This window comes from Pelodiscus sinensis, chromosome 4 (genome assembly GCF_049634645.1).
Source record: "Pelodiscus sinensis isolate JC-2024 chromosome 4, ASM4963464v1, whole genome shotgun sequence".
In the NCBI taxonomy this organism is placed as follows: domain Eukaryota; kingdom Metazoa; phylum Chordata; order Testudines; family Trionychidae; genus Pelodiscus; species Pelodiscus sinensis.
The window spans coordinates 8,847,012-8,872,168 of record NC_134714.1 but is presented as its reverse complement, the minus strand read 5'-3'; the positions used below and the strand labels follow the sequence as shown (position 1 = coordinate 8,872,168).

The 25,157-nt window shown below is 44.5% G+C and overlaps 1 protein-coding gene across 5 annotated transcripts in view; it reads right to left on the bottom strand.

Annotated features, from left to right (window-relative positions):
- SAMD4A (sterile alpha motif domain containing 4A) overlaps positions 1-25,157 on the bottom strand; it is a 220,770-nt gene that overhangs the window by 174,970 nt on the left and 20,643 nt on the right. The gene's annotated exons all lie outside the window — the stretch shown is intronic.

Below are 25,157 nucleotides of genomic sequence, written 5' to 3'. Positions count from 1 at the left end.
TGTTTCTGTGCACAAAAGTTAAAAGACATTTTAAAAGATATTAAGTTGGGCCTGGCTCACCCAGAGTGAAATTCATCCCTGTTCAACATGCTGGAAAAGGTCCGTGCACCAGGAAAGCCTCAAAATAAGATTTCAGAGGGACGTCAGTTACATGTTGACTTCACGCAGGCCCACTGCGCAGGGGGAATTTGGCCCACTTTGTATTAGGTCGTCAAAATTCTGTGATGAAAGCACATCTGTTCTCCCCTTAGTCTATAGCAGTGTTTCCCAAAGGGTGTTCCGTGAAACCCCAGGATTCCACGATGTGAAAATAAGGGTTCTGTGAGAAAATTCCATTACAATACCGTTTTATGATTTAAAAAAAAACTGTACCCATTAAATATGATTTTTGTTTTTAAATATTGGCAATTGAACTAAACATTGATCTCATGACCTTGTTTAGCATTTGTTTATTATTATCCTTACTTATTTGTGGTCTAATTTTTCAGCTCCAGATAGAAGACTGTTATTAGGGGTTCCGCAATATTCTTTTGAGTTTAAAAGGGTTCCGTGGCCAAATAAAATTGGGAAACACTGGTCTACAGAACAATCACATTAAGAACTGCCAAAGTCTAGACAAGTCTCTTGTATCCTCCATACTTCCACTGTGTGCCCAAAATAACTCTTAAACTGAATCCAGATACCTCCACGCTCATTTGTTTACAGCCAAGAACATTCCAACCCATTCTGACATAAAAACAGGAAATGTGTTTTTTCTCTACCCAGAGAAATTTTAAATCCTCATCAACCAAAGACAGGAGCAGACTATGCCCACTGAAGATTTGTAAATTTTTGTACCCATCAGATAGGAAAAAATAAACAAATAATCTTTCAAATCTACACTGTGATCAAAGAAATAGCATAAAATTACAAAGTCAGAATGCAAAGATGGGACTAAGCTTCACTACAGAAGGCAGAGGTCAACAGAGCAGGACTTAATGAATTAGCCCATCTATATCCACACTTCCAACTTTATGGCTAGTTTTTATAAACGTTGTTAAAACAAATTGAGATGCTAGCACATTTTATGTACACCTATACACACCATATGAGTAGTATATAGTATTATGTGGATACACCTAAACATTGCACTTTTAACCACACATTCTGTCTGAAAACCTAGCATGCTTTAATAGACAAGTATTTAATTATTTAATCCTCACAACAACTCTGTCGAGCAAATTAATCCCATTTACTAGAGAAGGAAACTGAGGCCGAGAGAGTGTTCTGACTCATGTAACATGCTGAGCACAGCCAACACCACAGCTCATGTACCCTCACACATGTAAGGCATAAAACCATCAGTCCCTCCACCGGGACACAGTGACCAAAATATTATTTGCGATGAGCTCAGTAATGCACCCCACAGGTACAAAAATTGATAGTATCAGATCCCATGCCAGCGCCTCGGTTAATATAAGAGAGGACCATAACGAGCATCTCTACAAGGCTTCTTTAACTTAATTCTACTGTTGGCATCACATGAGATTAAAAGATTGCTTAATAAGCTTTTATGTAAAGAACTGTGGAAACCATTGTTAGTTCAACTCCCAATGTGAAAACTGCACATAAAGGGCATGGTACCACATTTATCTAGATCCCCAAAACACAATGGTACGTGTTGATATTCTGGCTCAAACTCTGTAGAAGATCTAACAAAGAACATCGATGTACATAACACAAGTTTGTCAGTTCTCACCTGCCAACATTGTAGATCTGGAAGGAATCAATTTTATAATAGAAGGGGATTGTGCAGCAACAGCTCAGGAATGTAGGTGCACAGCGCCTGCTGACATTAAAAGGCATCAAATTCCTAAAGCCCCCCCCATGAGCCACTTTTAAAATGTTCCTGTTAGTGTGATCACAAGCTCTAAACAAAGGCAAAGAAAATTCTTGATGACCTCTCAATGTAGACCTGGGCGTGTAATAAGCAGCATGGAAACAAATATTTGAGCCATAATTTGGATGTAACATTTTAATGGATTCAAATTTAATAGCAATCATAGCACCTGTTATTAACAAAACCATGCTCTGATCTAACTCCCTGGGCAGGCATTTACAAGAGACTGCTGTGAGAGTTGTCTACTAAATTTAAAACAGCTAACAGGCAGATGCTTTGAAACAACAGCCAAACCTCAGTTATTTGTGCATTGGGAAAGGGAATGAATAGAACCCTACCCTTTCCTTCAGTTTCTCTTAAAATCTTGGGAGAAGAGTTGGATAATGGGATAAAAGACGTTTTCCTCTTTTTCTAGTTGTTACCATTCCTTCCATGCGTCTCCCAGTAACGTTCTTGGACAGAAAACCAGTCTAAAATGCTTGACACATGAAAATCATTCATATTTTTAACTGCGTGCAACATGAGGCTGTCTGTCCTTCCTGCACATTTTTAAATAAAGCTTCAACTTACAAGTCAAACTTTTGTTTGAAACTTGCTTTCCTGCTCTTTTTGCAAATACATCTTTGTAACTCTGAAATGTTCCTAACTCTAAACAAAACATTATGGTGGGTTGTTTGTTTTTTTTTAAGTTTGCAACTGAATATTGACTTAATACAGCTTTGAAACTTTATTATGTGGAAAGAAAATGCTACTTTTAACCATCTTAATTTAAATCAATCAAGCATAGAAACAGTTTCCTTATGTCAAATCTTTTTTTAAAATAATAGTAATAGAGATGTAGTCATGTTAGTCTGGTCTTGCTGAAACAAAAGACAGGACTATGCAAACCATCTTGTTAGTCTTTAAAGTGCTGCATAGTCCTGTCTTTTTTTTAAAAAAACACTGTCCCTTTACTGTGGTAAACATTAAGTTACTAAACACTGTACCGCATTTGCTTTTGGGGAGGGGGTTGTTTGTTTTGGTTTGGTTTCTGCTGCTGCCTGATTATGTACTTCTGGTTCCAAATGAGGGGTATGATTAACTGGTCAGCAGCAGTTCCTAACTCTGGTGTTTGTATCTTTGAGGTTTTACTGTATGATCTTTCATTGCTCCTCTTTCTGCCAGTAGAAAATGAAGGGAAGCATATATTGTTGGAGTCTCAGGTTCTCTCCTCCAACGCCTGGAACATTATTTCTGAATGTACTGCTCCTGGAAGTGAATAGATCTGTTTGAGGTACATAATCATGTCTCTATCCCCTGACCTAAGCACTTCCCATCTGCCTGATGGAAAAAGCTCTCAAAAGCTGGCTCACAAGTTTAGCTTTTCCTGAAGATAAGTCACCCTCTCATGGTCATCTTTCTGCACAAGAGAACGCCTCTTGCTGGAACGATAGCTCTTAGTGATGTATATACACACTCCCAAAGGTACTTACTTGCCACTCTTAAGCCTAAGCAATTCACTGAGCCAACTTTCAGAAGGTGAATATCTTCTCCTCCTGACAAGTGCAAATTCCCATCTGCTTGCTCCTCCGGCCTGGAGGCTAGCTTCTGATATGGACTACATCAGCTGTGAATCTGCTGGAGGTTTCCCTGGCAATGTTTTCCTTGTAAAGCCTCCAGAGCAATGAGCTCACTGACACTATCAACAAGGCTGTCTTCCTGAAACGTCTAACTGCCCAGGCCAGAGTGGGGTGGAATGAAGGGGGTGTACGCAGGATGCCCTCTCCTCCAGGAGCTGCGAACACTGACAATTGGACCTTTTCTTGAATCACCGCCTAGCTTCAGAAGACCCTCCTTCCAGCAGAGCAAATTCTTTCCAGCGCAGAAATCAGGACCTGGCAAAAAGCCTAACCAATGGAGAATACAAGGTCTCAAACAGCAGATTAGGCCAAACCTTGTTTGTTTTTAAATCTAGTTGCATCTATTGTAGCCAATGATTTTAGATTATTTTTCACCAATTGTGTGATGTTATAATCAATTAACATAATATACTATATTTCATCAGTATACGCTAAATGAAGTTAAGTTGTAGGATTATAGAAGTATAAGATTGATCCACCTGTAGAGGGAATAATCATCATGTACTATATTAGGTATCTAAGAAAATAGGACCGAAATACAATGCCCATAGGCTAAGGCCTGCAAGATTTAATTTTAGCAATTTTAAGTCACGGAGCTAAGAAATGCTGACATAAGTGATTGAAGAATAAGCTGATGTCTTAAGGTTATAGGAAAAGAGTTACCAAAGGGTAATACTGCAAAAAATTAGCTGGAAGATTAATCTTAAATCATAAAAATGCTGCAAAGGCACATTCGTCTCCGATATGCACCTTCCCCCACAGGATACAGGCCGTGCATGAATGTTAATGAGAATAAAGAACGTCTACACAACTCATAAAAATTGGGGTCCTTTAAGTTTCTAGAGGACATCAGACCAATAAAGAAAGAGAGCTGACACTTTTATGGACATGTGCAAAGTGTAGGTATAGACAGAATCACATTATCGAAAGAGTGCCCAGAGAGGGAAAACTGAGCTCCCTACAGGAAGCAGGAATCATCCCTTTACTGATCAGTCCTGAGACCCATCAAACCCTAACACTGTTGATAAGGATGGGGGTATAACTATATTTGTAACTTGTGTAAAGGTATGTATAAAATGTCTATATGCTTGGAAAATCCTAACTTTAATTGTAATTTTAATAAAACTTACAAAGCAGACTAGACCTTGTACTTGTGAATGTATGTGTCGCCTCCACCTTGGGTTTTTATGTGCTCCTAGAGACTCTTAAATCTGAAGCAAGCAGCAGAGATGACTTTCACTAAGCTTCAAACTATCATGATCAGAGCCAAAGCCACAGTGCTGTAATGCCACATTACAAAAATTCACGTTAAATACAATAAAAGACTACACTACAATAACTAAAGTGGGGGGGGAGGGGGGGAAAATCACTCTTCATCACTATCCTGGCCCAGCCTATATCCTGGGCCAGCCCAGAATGTGGAAGAACATTTCCCTAATCAAAGACACATGGATGGGACTACCTTGGAATGGCAGGTTACAATGACCCCCTTTCAAAACTCTCCATCTCTCAAAACTCTCCATCAAGAGCTGTGGCTATATGTCTCCAGTCTGTAATAGCTAATGAAACCAGCTGGTTTCTCTATACAACACCCCCTATCTTCATCTCCAAAGCTGACACTGTCTTAATAGGATACGTTTTTCCTCCTACAGGTCACCTGGACAGACATGAGTCTTCATGATGTCACCAACCAGGACAATGCCATGTTCCCCGAATTAAAAAAAGACCAGGTTCTTGGGAGAATAGGGAGTCTCTCTTCTAGCCCCATGGTGGAAGGAAGAGATCACGATGGGTGATAGCCACAACCATGTCTTGTCTTGGTAGAAAACCACGTACTGATCCTTGGAGTAGAGAAACTACAACTCCTGTTCTCTGCACAACGAGCCACCAAGAAAGTGGCCTTTGGAACCATTAGACAGTAAGTGCGTCGAGACAGGGACGATACTTCACATGCTGAGTCTAGCACATTGGCACCTCAGTCTTGGTTGGGGCCTCTCATACCAATTGTAACCTGTTTGGGGCTCAAACAAATCAATCAGGTTCAAGCTGAGATCCCAGTGGCTGGTCCCACAATGGGGGTGTTCACATTCATTTGCAAGGAAATTGGAAGTGGCACTCCACGTAGAATAGGTTTTGTCTTTTTCTCTCGGTCACATGGGCAGTCTCTTGAGTATCCCTCTCATGCCCTGAGGTCCCTTTGTTAGGGCCTTCATGTATTCTCCTTTTTCAGTGCCCTTTCAGAACTCCTACATCCCCATGTAATTCAAACAATCCCCATGAGGGATACCGTTAACTTAGTCCTCTGGCTACACACTCATCCACCAGCCCCTCCCTTGCAGCAGCCCGAAATAACACATAACTCTTAGTCTTCAACCCATTTTCAGTTGGGCACTGCATCACATCCATCTGCCAACATCTCCATACCTGCTGCCTGGAGTTTGTCCTTCTCCACAGGCTTCCCCAGCTGGTGCTTTCACACAGCTGACCCTCAGCCTTCGGACACTCTTAGCACTCCCTACAGCAGTCTCCCCAACCTTTTTATGCTTGAGATCACATTTTGAATTTAAGTGCAATCCAAGATCTACTTTAAACCCAAATACCCTTGTCCCCCCTCCTTTGTGCCCCTTCCCTGAGGTCCCGCCCCTGCTCACTCCATCCTCCCTCACTGTCACCAGGCTGGGGCAGAGGGTTGGGGTGCAGGCTCTGGGTCTTGGATTAAGGGATTTGGAGTGTGAGAGGGGCTCTGAGCTGAGCTTGGGGCAGGCAGTTGGGGTACTGGAGCGGGTTCTAGGTGCAGGCTCTGGAAGGGAGTTTGGATGCAGCGATACTCCGCGCTAGGGCAGGGAGTTGGGGTGCAGCAGGGGGTTCATGACTGGGGTAGGGGTTTGGGCTCCAGCTGGGTATTGGTTACCTCATGTAGCTCCTGGGTGGTGGTGCAGTGGGGCTAAGGCAGGCTCCTGGTCTTGCACCGCTCCCAAAAGCAGCCAGCAAACTCCCTCCCAAGTCCAGTTGTGCCCCCTCTCTGCTCAGTGGAGATAGGATTCAGGGTGGGAGAGGGGGCACCTTGACATCAGCGCCCCTCTTCTCTCTCCCCTGCCCTGCACAGCAAGCAGGAGGCTCCTGAGGAGACAGCTCCAAGGCAAAAGGGCAGGAGCTACACAGCAGTGGGGGAAAGGGCAGCTGAAGGGCTGGTACTTGATAGCCTCTTGGCCAAACTAGTCAAGATCACCTGTCAGAGGCACTAAGATCTACCAGTAGATGCCGATCTACTGGCTGGTGACTACTGCCCTACAGCGTCCGCATAGCTATGGTTTTCTAAACTTCCCCCCCTTCACAACAACTTCCTGCTCCTGACTCTTCCCAGGTGTAATCCAGGTCGTCTCCCTGTACACACTCCCCTTTATTTTATTAGCTTTACATGCTGTGACCTCAGATTAATCAGCATTAAAACGCTTGCACAGGCACATACAAATAAGGGAAAGGGAGGAAGCAAAGACTATAATACAATCATGTCAATACTCTGGATAGGGAGAAAAAGTCCCCCAAGCTACCTAAAGGGAAGGAAAAAGCAAGCAGAGTTTCAACATCTTGAGTGTGATCCAAATCTCCGATAAAGCACTAAACATTATTCTTAGTGACATAAGAATCTATAACAAACACACACAGGAATCGTTACCGATTCAACTCAGGGCAGATGATCCAATACCAGAACCAGCTTCATATTACTCGAGGAATCATATTGTTTCTTATTTCAGACAAAAGGAAAGCTTCCCTTATGATGATGATGATGATAAAAAATATATTGTTTCTGATCTTTGTGTGGCCTTTAGCTGTGAGGCAAAAAGGAATGAAGTTGAGAAACATAAAGCTATCAATTGAGCCCTGAACAAGTACTCTTTATGGCTGACCGTGTGGTCCTAGAAACATCTAGGATAATTAGAGTTCTTTTATTATTAAGCAGAATTTTCCTTTCCATCTTTCCTCCCACACAGCCTACATTACACCTTCTGGTCCAAGGTGCATATAAAAGTCACAATACTAATACAGAAGGAAATTCATTGGTCAGAAAATGTACTTACAATACTTCTCCCTTACCTGGCATTCGATATACAAGGGGAGAGCTGACATCCTCTGATGAACGCAACAATAAAGCAGCAGCTGACTCCACCACTCCAGATCTGAACACTCAAAAGTCTTACACTTTCCCTGCATTTGCAAATGATCTTTCATTGGGATTCCCATTGACATTTCTGTGTTCTGCTCTTCCATTTCTAAAGCTGACACTTTCCTTTTTCTGAAGTTCTTTTAAAGGTCTCATGAGCTGCCTTATTGGCAATTATATCTAATTTGGACTCGAAAGAGTCAAATCCATCTCCCAGGCTCTGGACTGGGGAAGGAAGTTTTTAATGAAACATGGGATGGGAGGGCTGGCTCACTAGTTTGAGACTGTCTGCTAGCTCGGGCATGACCAGCCTGTGGCTATGAAGCTGCATGTGGCTCTTCAGAAGTTAATACAGGACTCCCTGAACAGGTGCCAACCCTGGGGCTGGAGCTGCAGGTACCAACTTCCGATGTGCCCAGGCAGCTCACTGCTCAACCCCCCGCTCTAACTTGGTGTGCATAAAAATTGTATTCTGTGCATGGAAGGGAAAGATCCACACATGGGACAGAACACTGCTCACAGTTAAGGACCATGATTTGCCCAGATCCCCAAAGAACATGATCTGCCCAAGTAGATCAAAAGCAAGCACTAGTATCTCACATCCAACTCTCACCCCCTAGCCAGAGTTCTCTGTTAAACAGGGGACAAGAAAACCCAAAATCTATCAAATTTGAATCTAAAAACTGGTGGACATTCATCAGCATAAGCTAAAAATACCCCAGCAACTTAGGGCTAAAAACAATAATAGCCCAAGGCAGCCAGCAGACCAGTTCTCACAAGCAGAAGACAAAAACAAATGGAGCGTTGGCGTTATCACAGCTCAGCTTCTCAGCCTTCCTCCATCACAGTTCTTATCTTGTCTCCCACTGCTGGGTAGGAGGTCTAAATTCAGTAATAAGGCTACTCATAACAGTATGGCTGCAAACTAAGGTAAATTTTTCTGGAGGACTAAAAGTACGGCACCAGTAAAGCCAACTTCACAGCAATACAAAAAAGTCAGCAAACGTAGGCCTTCTACAATTAGCACTGTGCATCTGAAGGGCGGAGGTTGGGGGAGGGAACAGCATTACATGCATTGCAGAGGTTGGTTAACTTTTCTGACAAAAAATATCTGCGCAAATATAGCAAAATGTGTCAACCATTATTTTGTGCAGTCACATGTATTCGCCTCAGTAAGAGATAACTCACTTTTGGAACCTTCTCCTGTAAAAGCGTCAATGAACGTTTCATTTTTAATTCTAACTATGAAGAACCCACTTACGTGCATCCTGAAAATTATGGAAATTTTTAAAAAACTCATTTTAGACTGAGTGAGCACAAAATGGTAAAAGCATCATTCTGTGTCTGCATATCAGTACAAGCTAAATGTCAAATTTTCTGTTAAAGGAAACAAATCTGCCAGGATTACCATGACAAAGATGGGGCTATAATATAGTGAGTCTTACGCAAAAGTCCTAGTTAGCTGTACTGCATGAATAATCATTTTTAATATTAAAAGTAGATGGTAAAAGACAAGAACACCATATTGTCACAGGGGAACAAAGTGATCGCTCTGCATCTGATCTCTCAGCCCCTCATCCTACAGCAGGGGTGTCCAAACTTTTTTCAAAGAGGGCCAGATTTGATGAAGTGAACATGCGTGAGGGCCGACCATTTTGCCTGACATTCTTTGAACCATTAATGCAAATTAACTATTTTATGCAAAGTTTATTGCAAACGGCATACTATTCATTTCGTCACATGGATGACAAATCTAAACAGGTGTTAAATCACTCTGCCTTTCATATCTGAAGGCCAGATGAAAAAAAAATCCAGGAAGCTGAAATATATGTCAGGAACATTGTAAAGTACATTACATATTATTGGTAATAAAGGTTGTCTGTCAACTTTTAAGTTAAAAAAATATGAACAGGAACATAACACCAAGTATACATGTTGTGTCCAAATATATTTATAACTGATTTAGACCAACTGACATTAACTGAGATTTTACAATGTATTCATCTCAATACATATGGATTCATTGGGGGCCATAAAAGATAGATATTGCCAAATTACCTGTGGGGCCGTATTAAACCGGAACACGGGCCGCAATTGGCCCGCGGGCCGGACTTTGGACATGCCTGTCCTACAGGGAACCTGCACAACATCTTCCAAAGACAAGCTTCGGAGCTTAAATTCGTAACTTTGCCAGATACTAAAAAGTCTGGCCTGAGCAGAGATACTGCATTTATGGCTTATTACAGCAACCTGTAACCGACGTAACTTCCCCCTCTCCTCCTGTCTCCTTTCTTCCTCACCCCATGACTGGAGAGGTAACAATGGGCCACTTTACCTTGAATGGGTCCTTGAAATAGGTATGCACAATTTAGGAAAAGCAATCTATTCCACTTTGTGTTTCACTGTGGCCAGGTCTACGCTACAGACTCAGGCTTTGTCTACACGCTGAAAATTAAAGCACAGCTGTGGCCACACAGCAATTCAATGCGGCAGCGAGGCCAGGGCAGGAGCGCCGGGAGAGAGGTCGGCCAGCGCTCTAGGTAAACCACTTCCATGAGGAGAGTAGCTAACAGTGCTGGGAGCCTATTTACACTGGCACTTTACAGCACTGTAACTTGCTGGGCTCAGGAAGGGCTGGTTTTTTTTCACACCGGAGCGAGAAAGTAGTGGTGCAGTAAAGTGCTAGTGTAGACCTAGCCCTATACTGACATAACGCCATCACTCAGAGATGTAAAAAAGCCATACCCAGAGCAACATCATTATACCAGCCAAACCTTCCCTGTCCCCATTCCTGTCCCCTGTGTAGAGAATGCTACGTCAACAGGAGAGCTTTTCCTGTCAACATTGCTACCTCCTCCCAGGAAAGTGGATTATCTGTGCTGAGTGGAGAAATTTTCCCATCAGTCTCACTTAAGTGCTGCAGTAATGCAGAGGCATCAGTACAGCTGTGCTGAAGCTGCATTTTAAGTGTAGACCTGCTCCGTGACACCCTGCATGTTCTTCCCAGACCTGAAGATGAGCTCTGTGGAAGCTTGCCTCTCTCACCAACAGAAGTAAAAAGTAAAAAAACAAAACGTTTTACATGTTCAGTCACAATGAGACTCCAAAGCTTAGTAAAAGGAACTTTGATAGAGCCAAAATAATTATAAAAGGCGGCAAGAAACGAGGAGCAACATTCAAACTTCCAGGGAGGAACTGGCAGGTGATACAACAAGGATAAAAATGTTCAATATCTAAGACAAGCGCACACGTACACACACATCCATGAAGGAAAGCCACAAAGACTTAGTACACAATCGCACAAATCCTGCTTAACATGTAGGGCATCTCAAATGATCAAAAAAGTAATCATTTTAATTGTTGTACTTATTCAAATGACAACACGTTAAGGAGGAGAGATGTTATGCTGCTTATTTCTTTACAGTGTGTACCAAAAATTAGTTCTAATGAATGAGAATTGTAAAAATAGGTAATCAAATCATAGAATACTAGAACTGAAAGGAACCTCAAGAATTCATCAAGTCCAGTCCTCTGCCCTCATGGCAGGACCAAGCACCATCTAGATCATCTTGAAGATATTTAAGAGCAGGTTAGATAAACATCTTCAATGATGGAGATTCCAGTATCTCCCTAGACAATTTATCCCAGTGTTTAACCACCCTGAAAGTTAGGAAATTTTTCCTAATGTCCAACCTAAACCTCCCTTGCTGCAATGGCCATTGCTTCTTGCTCTATCATGAGAGGCTAAGGAGAGGATTTTTTCCTCCTTTCTCTTTGTAAAACCCTTTTAGGTACTTGAAAAGCTTGTTATCCTGTCCCCTCTTGGCTATGTCTATGCCTACACTGCTGGGGGTTTTTTTGGAAAAAGATATATACATTGCGAACTGCATTTGCATACCTTTTTCCTATTCTTTTTTCGGAAGAGGCTTTTCTGACATTTGGCCCATCTACATAAAATGAGGAACACAGGGCTTCAGAAAGAGCGCATCTGCTCTTCCGAAAATATTTTTGGAACAGCAGACACATTCCTTGGACACAGTAGAGTTTTTCTGGGATACAGGAGGTATCCTGGAAAAACTCTGTAGTATAGACAGCCTCGGTCTTCTTTTTTCCAGAGTAAACAATCCTATTTCTATATATTTATAAGATACTTAATGGAAAGGAACAAATAGAAAACATGAATGTGCCTGCACACGCACACAGAATATCTCATACAAGCAAACCTCCGTGTTAAGCATCTACATTTTATCTGCTGGTTAGAAAGCTTTATACTATAATACACTTGAACCTCCATACTCCATGTCTGGTCAACAGTCAGCGTCAAGCGGAGTGTGCCGGGGTTGGTTCTGAGGCTGGTTTTATTCAACATCTTTATTAATGGCCTGGATGAGGGGATGGATTGCACCCTCAGCAAGTTTGCAGATGACACTAAGTGAGGGGGAGAGGTAGATACGTTCGAGGGCAGGGATAGGATCCAGAGTGACCTAGACAAATTGAAAATTCCAATTTTACCAAAAAAAATCTGATGAGGTTCAACAAGGACAAGTGCAAAGTCCTACACCTTGGACAGAAGAATCCCAAACATTGCTACAGGATGGGGAACAACTGGCCAAGTAGCAATTTAGCAGAAAAAAATTGAGGATTACAGTGGATGAGAAGTTGGATCTGAGTCAACAATGTGCCCTTGTAGCCAAGAAGGCTAACAACATATTAGGGTGCATTAGGAGGAGCATTCCAGCAGATCTAGAGAAGTGATTATTCCCCTTTATTCGGCATTGGTAAGGCCACATCTGGAGTAGTGTGTCCAGTTCTGGGCCCCCCACTATAGAAAGGATGTGAACACATTGGAGAGGGTCCAGTGGAGGGCAACCAAAATGATTAGGGAGCTGGAGCACATGACCTATGGATGAAAGGCTGAGGGGTTTGGGCTTATTTAGTCCGCAGAAGAGAAGAGTGAGGGGGGATTTGATAGCAGCCTTCAACTTCCTGAAGGGAGGTTCCAAAGAGGATGGAGAGAGGCTGTTCTCAGTGGTGACAGACAACAGAACTAGGAGCAATGGTCTCAGGCTGCAGTGGGAGAAGTTTAGGTTGAATAGTAGGAAAAACTATTTCACTAGGAGGGTGGTGAAGTACTGGGATGGATTGCCAGAGAGATAGTGGAATCTCCATCCCTAGAGGTTTTTAAGTCCCAGCTTGACAAAGCCCTGGCTGGGTCGATTTAGTTAGGACTGGGCAGGGGGTTGGACTCGACCTCCTCAGGGTTCTGCCTGCCCTGCCTATGATTCTACTCCAGGAACACGCATGATATGGAGGAGGAAGCGGCTCCACATGCTATTGCTCCCCTTTCCCCACTGCGAGGGGAACTGCAGCACAATGATGCACTTCCTTAAGCTTTTTCCCACCACTCCTATAGCAGAAGGGGTGGTGCCTGGCAGCAGCAGGGGGCACAGAGCCACGTGTGCCCCCAGGAATGGGACTCCAGGTATGTTCCCCATTCCCACCCCCCTCACAGCCAGACCGTGCAGCACCTTTCCCGGCCTGGCAAAATCTTTAATCCGGCATACCCGGTTTTCCAGGTTTCCAGATTAAAGAGGTTCAAGTGTAATTGGAAGAAACTAATAATATCCTTGACCTCCCCTGCCCAATATAAAATTAAAATATAAATGAAGGCAAACCAAATGAATTTAAGATGTGTTTAGGGCAGGAAGTGCTTGAAACATAACGAAGCTGAAAACTTAACGACCATATCTGAGTTGCTCTGCATCTACTCAAAATAAAGTAGCTTATAAAGAGCAGTCAATCACACACGGGTAGTGAATGAACAGTAGGAAAGAAATAGCTGAAGATGAAACACTGAGCAACATTTCTTAACAGCTGAAAACATGAATGCCATCTGAACCTATGGCTGTATAGTAGAAAGAAGGGTGACTTGGAGGACAACTATAAGGATCCCCCTTCCAAACTGCAACACAGAACCTTTCGTTTCCATCGGTTAACAGTAACAGTTACTTAGGACATGCTGAAGAGCAAGTTATGTATTGACTACAGCTAGAACAATTAATTGTGATCAGATCATAGGGAAGCTCAATGATTGGACTGAGCATTAACAAGGGAAAGACCAAGACAACGAGGATCAACCAGTCCAACACCACCACCACCACCACACTGGGAGGGAAAGACCTGGAAGAGGTGGAACAGTTCATCTAGTTGGGGAGTATTATGGGCAGAGATGGAAGAAAAGACAAGGATATCAGTGCTAGGATAGGGAAAGCAACAGCTGCATTCAGGACTCTTTGTGCCATATGGAGTTCACAAATAACATCTGCGAAGACAAAACTACAAATTTTCAACACAAATGTGAAGAGGGTGCTCTTGTATGGATGTGAGACCTGGCGTACTAAAGTCTTCAAATCACATGCTACAGACATTCCTAAATAGCTGCCTGATGTCACATCTTTCACATCAAATGACAAGACTCTGTCATAAATAAGGAGAAGCTTTGGAATAGAGCAGGACAAGAACCACTTGATGTTCAAATCAAGAGAAGAAAGTGGGGATGGCTAGGCCACACTCAGAAAACCATCATCCTGCACAGTCCGTCAAGCTCTCACATGGAACCCACAAGCAGGGCCGGACATAGGCATGGGCAAGCCGGACAGCTGCCCAGGGCGCCAACTGATGGGGGGTGCCTGATGGCAGCTGTGAGGGGTGCGCGGCATCCCTTACAGCCGCATGCCTGGCTCCCGCAGTGCCAGCCCTGCGGCGCTGGCCCGCAGCGTCCTTCCCCCCACGGCCCAGCATGCACGCCAGCAGCAATGGCCAGGCCGGGCTGCACATGCACCATGCGCCCCAGGGGCAGGCCCTGGGCTCCGCGCAAGTGGCCATGGCCTGCCCGCACATGCGGGCCTGCGCTCCCTGAGGGGGGCAGGCCCATGCCCTGGGGGCAGGCCCGCACATGCAGTGCGCACCCAGGGGTGGCGCCATGCGCCCGGGCCCAGGGCGCCAAAAGGGCTCAGGCCGCCCCTGCCCACAAGGAAAACACAAAAGAGGAAGACCTCGGACAACATGGAGAAGATCTAAGGAGACTGAAGGACAACAACTGGGGTACTCCTGGAGTCAGCTAGAAGTTTTGTCTCAAGACAGAGTGAAGTGGAGGAGACTTGTAGATGACCTAGGCGCCACTCGGAGTACAAGAGTTTAAGGAAGAAAAATGGGGATGCTACTTAAAGATCTATTTTAGGAAAGCCAGAATATTGGCAAAAATTAATACAGACTCAGAGATATTTGTCTATGCAGCTTTCTGGCCTCAATACATACTTCCCTGATGTGATATAAACTGGGGCCCTATAATAAATTGCATAGCCAATGCTTTCCTCTCCTGGCCGCATTGCTCTGCTTCCTCCCGGGGAGTGCAGGGGAAGTCCCGTCCCCTCCACTGGAGCAGCACACTGGGAAAGCAGAGTCAGCTGGGGTTGCCATGATCTGCTTCCCCCGCTGCTGCCGATGAGGGTTGCAGGGCCGGATCCATGCAGCCATCAGCCAGACACCACTAATCTCCTGCCAGCTGCTGGCCAACCCCTCCCACCGACAGCAACTGGGAGCCAGATGACCCCTTGTGACCCACCTGCAGGTCTGAGGTACCACCGACACATCATAATGTCATGTAGTCTGTGTGTACCACCATTTACACAAAACACACACACACCCCTATTTTAGGACCATATTACTCTGAAAATCCTCCCCCCCCTTCCCATAGAGGTTTCCTTAGTACCAGACCTCCCTGGAAACAGAATGAAAACTGACTTTGGAAACTCTCAAAATATCTTGTCTACACACAATAATGTCATGATTTTAAGTGCTGCTAAGTTGACACCTTGAAGTGCTACAGTGAAGCAAGGTGTGACCCCATTACGGAGTTTTGATTAACTGTATTACAGGAGCCCCTCAGCACAAAAAGATTCATAACAATGGCACTGGTCCCTTACTATACGGAAACAGCAGAAGTATCAATAATAATGCAGAAAAGACAGAAGTGTTCAAAACTATTTGTGCTCTATATTGGAGGAAACAAAACAGATAATATAGACTCATTGTATAGTGATGAAAACACTCTTTTCATTCCAGTAGATCTCTGGAGGGTGTGAAACAGAGGCTAATGAAATCAGACATTGTTAAAATAGCATGTCTATACCACTTGCACCCAAGAGTTTTAAAGGAACTGGCTGATGAGCTTGTTGAACTGTTAATGATGCTTTGCAATAAGCTTTGGAGCACTGGGGAAGTTCCAGAAGACTGGAAGAAAGAAAACACTGTGCCGGTTATTAGAAAGGGTAAACAGGATGAGCCAGGTAATTATAGACCTGTCAACACGATACTGATCCCTGATCCCAAGATAATGAAGCAAGATGATACGAGACTTGATTAAATAAAGAATTAAAGGAGGCTTAATGAAAATCAACATGGGCTAATGGAAAACAGATCTTATCAGACTAACGTGGTATCTTTTTTGGATGTGATTATAAGCTTGGCTGATAAAGGGAATAGTGTCAAAGTAATATACTTAGACTGCTGAAAGGTGTTTTAATTCATACTGCACTCCATTTTGATTTAAAAAACTAGAAGCCTATAAAATTACCATAGGACACATACAATGGATTAAAAACTAGCTAATTGATAGGCTTCAAAATGTAATTGTTAATGGGGACTCACCAGTAGGAAGGTGTGTTTCCTGAGAGATCACATAGGATGCATCTACACAGCTCTGTAACTCAAAATAAGATATGCAATTTGAGCTACGCAAATTACGCATCTTATTTCGATGCTTTTTCAAAATAGTTTATTTCATCATTTGGCACTGTCTATTTCAAAATTTGGTGCTGTGTCGACACTATTCTGAAAAGTCCCTTACTACTCGTAAAATGAGGTTTACAGGGACGTCAGAATAGCGAGCCCAAAATAACAGGATTGCTGTGAAGACATGGGATAGCTATTTTGGGATACTCTGGTATCCCGAAATAGCACTGCAGTGTAGACATACCCGCAGGATCTATTTTTGGTACTACACTACGCGTTGAACCCCTCTACTATGGCACCCTTGGGATCTGACCAATGCCGAACTAAAGAATTTGCCAGATCACAGGCGGTCAATATTCTCTAGCAGTGTTACCAATACTTCCACTGCTTATTGGACTCTGAGAAGACATCGAGGGATAAATTAGAGCTAAATAACAGCAAAGAACAATGGCTACATCTAGACTAGCATGATTTTCCACAAATGCTTTTAACGGAAAAGTTTTCCATTAAAAACATTTGCGGAAAAGAGCATCTAGATTGGCACGGACGCTTTTCCACAAAAGCACTTTTTGCGGAAAAGCTTCCATGCCAATCTAGATGCGCTTTTGCGCAAAAAAGCCCCAATCGCCATTTTCGCGATCGGGGCTTTTTTTGTGCAAAACAAATCTGAGCTGTCTACACTGGCCCTTTTGCGCAAAGGACTTTTGCTCAAACGGGAGCAGCATAGTATTTCCACAAGAAGCACTGATTTCAGACAGTAGGAAGTCAGTGCTCTTGCGGAAATTCAAGCGGCCAGTGTAGACAGCTGGCAAGTTTTTCCGCAAAAGCAGTCTAGACGCAGCCAACGAGAGCCAGGACTAGCGGCTGTAAACAAACTTTATGGGACCGTGGGAAACGTGCCTACACCCATAACCAGTGGACATTCGCCTAATTAAAATCATGCCAGACCACAGATGTTGCCAGACCAGAGTGTGCCAGATTAGAGAGGTTCAACCAGTATTAATATTTTTATCAATGACCTGGAAGAAGACATCAAAATATCACTGATAAAGTTTGCAGATGACACAATCTGAAGGAGAGACAAATAATGAAGAGAAAAGGTCACAGATTCAGAGTGATCTGAATCACTCAGTTAACTGGGCACAAGCAAACAGTATGCCTTTAATACAGCTAAATGCGAAGAAATACATTTAGGAACTGACACCACAAATCATACTTACAGGATGAGGGACTCTATCCTGGGAAGCAGTGACAAACATGTAGGGGTCCTGGTGAATCATCAGCTGAACATGAGCTCCCAGTATGAGGCTGTGGCCAAAGGAGCAAATGCGACCCTGGTGTGCACGAACAGAGGAAATTCAAGTAGGAGCAGAGAGGTTATTTTGGCAGCGGTGCAACAGTTGCTGGAATAGTATGTCCAGTTCTGGTGCCCACAATTCAAGAAGGATGTTCAAAAACTGGAGAGGGTTCAGAGAAAACCCACAAAAATGCATAAGGGATTAGAAAACCTGCCTTACAGTGACAGGCTCGAAAAGCTCGAGCTATTTATCTTAGCAAAGAGAATGCTAAGGGGTGACTTGATTACAGTCTAAAAATATCTACATGGAGAACAAAAATGTAATAGCAGACCCTTGAATTTACAGAGACCTGTATTACACCAGGGGTGGGCAAATGTTTTGGCAAAAGGGCCACATCAGGGTTCAGAAATTATATAGAGGGCAATGTAAGGAAGGCTAGAGGAGGCTGTGCCGCCTCAAAACAACCAGGTATAGCTTGGGCCCCACCTCCTAACCAAATATCCCTTCCCTGCCCCTTGATCACCCCTGGGGACCACCTCCTATGTGAACACCTGTTCCCCATCCCGACTGCCCACAGAGGGCCCACCTCCTATCCAAACACTCCCCCCCTCGCCCACACACACACACCCCACCCCATCCATAACAGGCAAATTACCTTCATGAGGATGTACCCATTTTGTCACAGCAGATAAACACCTCAAGTGAAATCCCAGATCTGCTGACGTCAGAGAGAGTTTTGACGTTGGCTTCATTGAAGCTAAGATTTCATGACACTTCACCAACTCTGGGGAAGTTACTTTACAGGCATTTAGTGGCTAAGACTGTGAACTTTTGGGGGGCAAGGATTGTGTTTTTGTTCTGTGTCTGCACAGCATCTAGCACAATGGCACCCTGGTCCAGGACTTGGACTTCTACGGTCTATGACGTTAACACATAATAGTAATAAAAGGGAAGGAAAACTTGGCCATGAGTCCTTGTTCTGAGCAGGTATGTTTAAGCACTACAATAGAACGCCAAAGGATCAGTTAGGATACTCAAATGGGTATTTGTGAACTAGTTACATTGCAATTCTGTTTAAGAGGCACAATCCGATTGGCTCGGAACACTGCTTTTTTTTTTTTTAGGACAAGATGCCTCCTCCCCCAAATCTTCTCTCAGGTTCCCACACTTCTGACAGCTCCAGAAACCATCTGACCCCTTCCTAGCCCTCGCTCAGACTAAAGCAACATTCACGAAAGAGCTCTCCCTCAAACTGCCTTGGCTTTGGTCAACTTACCCACATCTCCACCCCACCTTGAGCTTTCATGAAGTGAGCAATCTTTGGAGTGAATTCTTCTCCTGCATGGCTAACCAGTTATCTCACCCATAAACAAGGACCAGCATCCCCACCATTGGTTGGATTTTTACACCTGTGGTTTGCTAGAACGCTGTGTCTGAAAGAACAAGTTCACGGATGCCTCCTGATGCCCCTTGCATCTGTTCATGCAAACAGCCGAGGGCACACCCTGGTTGTTGCAGACAGACCAGATCTGCTGCACAGACTCGAGGGTTTGCGGGCAGCTGGGTTGGCACCGGGGATGTAAAAATGCATTTAAAAGGGTAACGGTGTTAACTGCTAAAAATCACAGCAGCTACATGCATTGCAGGCTCTGCAGTACAAATTTTAGCTTTATACTGCAGAGCCGGGTCTCTAGAAACCTCGCTGCAGCCAGGAACAGACCCTGCAGCCCCTGATGGCCCTGTTCCAAGGGAGCCAATGTGTAACCTCCAGTGGGAGGGGGGCAGTCGAGCCTGACATAGACAGGGGCTACTCTGGCAAGCCCCTTGGGGCTGGAGCAGACAGACAGGCTGTGTGAGGCTTCCTGGTTAACCTTTTACATCCCTAGTTGGCACTGATTGCAACAGACATGCCCACAGCTGAAAGCTGGGACACAGAGGGTATGTCTACACTGCAAAGCTATTTCGTGATACCAAAGTATCCCGTACTAGCTATCCCATGCCTTCACAGCAAGCCCATTATTTTGGGCTCGCTATTCCAACATCCCTGTAAACCTCATTTATTTCGAAGCTTTATTTCGAAATTAAGTGATGAAATAAGCTATTTTGAAATAGCATCAAAATCAGATACGCAATTTGCATAGCTCAAATTGAGTATCTTATTTCGAGTTACGGTGCTGCGTAGACGCCCCTAGAAGCACCGCATGCTGAATTAACAGTCTTGAGTCAGTCACCGGTATAGCTCCAACGAACGGATCCTGCAGCCCCCGTCGCTGCAAGCAGACTGTTCCCAAAGTAATCGTCTGAAGAATGGAGCTTGCAGCCCCTGCGCATTTTCAACACCATTTTTAAAAAGCCACAACACTCCCTAAGCTTTTATTAAGCATTTGAAATTAAAAATAAATAAATAAAAATAAAAAATGCCAGCCAGCTCCCCCAGTTGTTGAACACCCCACCATCCACACACACAAAATTGCAAGTGTCAGTGTAAAAAAAAAAAAGTTTCCCCTTCCTTCCACTTTTTTGGGTTGAAAATTAATTTTTTATTGAAGAACGTCATAAGTGTCATAATTCGGAACATTTTTAACCAATTCTAAGTATTTTGGTTTAAATTGTATCTAGAGATGTAAGCAACTAGTCGGGTACTCGAGTCAAGTACTCAACTACTTGCTTCCCCCCCTTGCTGCCTGTATATGACAGGCAGCAAAGGGGGGGGGGGCAGAGAACAGGAGCAGTGTGGGGTGGAGTCAGTTTTAAAGCTGGTTCCCCCCCAGCATGTCTCCCCAGTGCTGCCTCCCTCCTCACCCCCCGGCCTGCCTCTATCAGAGGCAGGAACAGGGAGCTGCCACGAAGCAGCCCCTGTTTGCGACAGCCCAGGCTGGCCACAGGAAGAGGCTGCTCCTACTATATTTAAAATGCTGAGATGGAGCAGTCCCGCCTCTGTCCTGGCTCATGCTGGTCAGGGACCTGCCCCCACGGTGGCTCTGCAGTTTAAATGTAGTAAAAGCCAGTCTGCCAGTGCACCCAGCTCCAACTACATTTAAACTGCAGAGCCACAGCGGGGGTAGCTCCTGGGCCATCACTAGCAAGGACAGAACAACTTCCCTTAACTAATCGTGCGGTCAATACAAATTGTACTGACCACACAATTAGTCAATTAGCCACCGCTTAACATTCTTAATTACAATTAGTGTAGTCATTTAGATGTTACTAGTTGAGAGATTCTATTGCGTGCAGTAGTTGGCTTGGTCTTTTTAGCGTATGAAATGCTAGCTGTCAGGTCTGTGCTACAACTCTAGTTACCTCACCCATCTTGTCTCTCGCAAACCAAAGGGAGATCCATATTCCCCTAGAATGGCCACAGCATCCTTTATCGTACTAGCCCCGCACGCACACACCAGTGGTAGGTAGGGTGTTAGCTATCTAGTGAGACAGATTGTGACTTGTCCTGCAAACCCTCAGGGAGTGGGTAAGACACCATCGCACACCCTTACGCTAGCTAACTGCATTCCAAGTAGCAGAGCAAAGGGCAGCATCCTCCATATTGCAGCTACTCTCCTCTTCCCATGCAGGTGGATGAGGGGAAGGAATGACTGGACTCTAGTTCTGCCCTGCAGCCTACTAACTGACACACAAAAGGGGTGGGTTACGGAGATCGATATATAACTCCCCCAGGGCATTCCCCTCCTTCTCCCAAAGACACTCAGCGTTTCCTTGAAATCAGGGCATTGTTTACACTTCCATACGCATTCACTATGGTTATTAACAGCTTAAGCTCTGATTAAAAATCCAAATGCAGAGTTTAGATTTTACAAAAGCTGCAACTAACCCAAAAACCCAATATCTGCAGGCAAATGAAGTGAGTTAAAGAGAGCGCAAATGAAATAAAGTGCATTTTGTAGGAGTTGTACTTTTTCTGGTTGCTGTCAGACAGGTCACTTGGCTCTCAGCTAAGAAGATTCGGCCTTTGCTTCAGGTGACTGGCTGTGCGTGATTGTCCCTAGTGCTTCAACCACGGCACCACTGGGAAAGGAAAAGTGGTACAATGTCCACTAACGCTAACTTTTTGGACAGAAGTCACACATGAGAAAGAGAACATGTTGGAAACTGTCCCTCAATTACCACAGTTATGTATTCTAGGAATTTCTGAAATGTTAAGATCTTCTCCAACAGATACAAATGCTCTGTTTCTACTGTTAACATTGGCCAAAGCAGAATCTTGGCAGTGCGGGCAAACCCAGCAGGGATGAATCGTTCAAACAAGTCTCTGGGCTCAAGGCAGGGAGAAATGGGTGCAAATCTCTGGCTTGTGCTATGTAGCAGGTCATCCCTGATGATCAGAATGGTTTGCCTGGCTTTAAAAACCGAGGCATTAACCTGATCAGAGTAAACTTTATAATGAAGCAATGAAAACAGCTTGAACAATAATAAAGAAATCCAGTACTACCAGCCTTAATGTACGACTGAGGCTTCTACGCACTACAAACCCTAATACAGACAACAACAGTAGCCTAAGGCAGGGCTTATAACACAAGGGCTTGATGCTATGGTCACAGACACGTGGGCCCAGGGTAAGGGGCGCACAGTGTCACAGAGTGTGAAGGATGAGACCCAATAAATATAGCAAAATGAAACAAACCTACCCCTCCATGGCTGAGCATAGCGGACAGTGCAAGAAGACCTGGGCTAACAGCTGTTAGAACAGCTTGGAACTGCACTAGGGATGTAAAATCCTGTTTAATTGATTGACGGGTTAACCATGATGATTAACTGGTTAGCCAATTAAAAAGGGTATGGGCAGGGGGTCATCTCCACCCACCTACTGCAGCCAGCTGGAGCAGTCCCTCCACTCCCCACCACAGGTAGAGGCTGCTCCAACCTGGCCAGAGCAGCCCCTGTCTGCAGCACGCCCGGGCCTGCCGCAGACAGGGACCCCTCATCCGCAGCAGGCCCCTTTCACGTCCCTAAACCACACAAGGTGACTAAATGCACGATTCGGTCCTTCTCCAATTCCCGTGCAAATAAACATCGTGCTGTCGCGTACATGGGTGCAAATCGAGACAAAGATCGCAGCGTGAGCAGAGAATCAGCCTTGACATTTGGTCCCAATCACAGTATGACAAGGGCCATGCAGGCGAGCTCCCTCCTTGGGTCTTCTCCTTCCCCGCCTCCCTCTCCATGTCGGCGCTCCCTTTCTCTCTGCTACTGATCTCCTGTGTCCCTGGCGGCTCTTTCCACTGCACCTCTCTGATTTAAACACGTCTCAGGAGCTTCTGGAAATGCAATGCCACCGAGTGGGTTTCCTCTCTTACGCAGTCACCCATCGCATCTGAGCCCTGACCTGCTCCAACCCAGCCTGCTCCTCTCTCACAACCAAGGAGGCTAAAGATCATGCATTAGGGTAATTGTGTAACCCCCAGCGGTTGCACGGTTACCCATGCCGAGGGCCCTGCTGTCGAAAGCTTAGCTTCATTTCAGACAACAGAGCCCGCAGCGAAGCCTACCCAGGAACGAGGCTGCCAGCCCAGCTCCCAGAGACGAGGATTTACTGCGACAAGGAAGCCTCCTCCCTGGAGCAGCCCTTGCCCATCCATCTCCTGGGGAAGAGGCTTCCTGAGTGTAACTATTAGCCAAAATGCATCCACTTTTAGCAGTTAAATGGCCAGTTGTTTGCATTTAGACATCCCTAGTCACAATCAACCCTCCCCATTCATAGCGGAGGATGGCCGTGTGTGGTCAGGATGCCCTTACCTTCTCCCACTCTTCCCTGACTTCTCTACTGGCTCCTCAGGCAGCTTCAACCAGGGAACCAGGCTGGCATCTGGTTGTCCAGGATCGGGGCGTGCAAAGGCTACCTTTGTGTGTCACAAACGCGTGCACACAGAACAAGCAGTGCTTTGAACTCAAATCACAGCGGAGGAGGAAGGGCCTTTGCGTCTAGTCATTTCCCCGGATTTCTCCTATACAGCCAATCAGTCAGTTCCCCAGCCTGTGTTGGTCTTTCAAACAGTGAAAGGGGAGAAAAAATAATGTTTAAAGACAGGAAAATGTGATGACAGTGAAACCGTAAAAAATGGGCAGGCAGTGGAAAGGACAGGTGCAGCACATGAAGCTTGTCGTCTCATTTGCTGAAACTGACAAGATTTCAAATTGGGAGTGTCCCTTTAAGTGCTTTTGCGCGAGAGCTATGTGGGAAGCGATGCACAATTAAATGAAAGCTAGCATGTTAAAGGGCTCTCTCTCCACTTACAAACAAAGCAAGTGTGTATTTTATCTGCAAAGATTCCAGTGGTCTCATTTCCTGTTAAGTTCTTCTTGAAAACAGAAGTATTATTTCACTAATTGTAAATCTTTTGAAAAATGGAAAATTCTATGAATTTAAACAGCAATTAACTGTGCTTAGTGTGACCCTATAGAATTTTAAAGTGCTGCAACATTAAGAAAATTAAAGAGTGCCTTCTTAAATCCTATAAAAGACAATACAACCTTACGACACTGATTCCACATGCAAAAAATTAGACTGACAAATCACCACTAGCTTTTCAATGCTGTTGGATTTAGTTTCATATTTGAAATGCATTCACTTCTATTTTATTTGTGCCATCAACATGTGAACTTTAATAATATGCTCTCCCAGTGAAAAATGCACCACCACCCACAATCAGATTTTCTTACTCTAAGGAACCCTGAATGCCAAAAAAATCCTAAACTTAAATTGTTTTATTAATAAAAGGGAACTGGGCTTAGTCTACAGAACTGAAGAATGAGGAGGGATTTCATAGTCTAGTTCCATCTTCTTTGGACCCCCCCCTTCAAGTAGTTGAAGGCTGCTATCAAATCCCCTCTCACTCTTCTCTTCTGCTGACTACATAAGACCAAATCCCACAGCCTCTCCTCATAAGCAATTGCCTTCCACTGAACTCTCTTCAATTTGTCCACATCCTTTCAGTAATGGGGAGCCCAGAATTGGACACAATACTCCAGATGTGGCTTCACCAGTGCCAAGTAAAGGGGAATAATCACTTTCCTAGATCTGCTAGCAATATGCTTACTAATGCAGCCCAATATGCTATTTGCCCTCTGCTACATGGGCACACTGCTGACTCATATCCAGCTTCTTGTCCACTGTAATCACCAGGCCCTTTTCTGCACAATTGCCACTTCCAGCCTGTAGCAATGCATAGGATTTTTCCATCCCAAGTGCAGGACTCTGCACTTGTCCTTGCTGAACCACCTCACAGATTTCTTTTGCCTCAATCGTCCAATTTGTCTAGGGTACCAGACTATCTTCCCTCCCATTTTCATGCTCCTCACTTAGGGCCTGATTTTGATGCCCTTGCTCAAGTTGGGTAGCAATCCCACTGAAATCAACTGCAACTCATACAGTGAACCACTCCCCAGCATGCAAA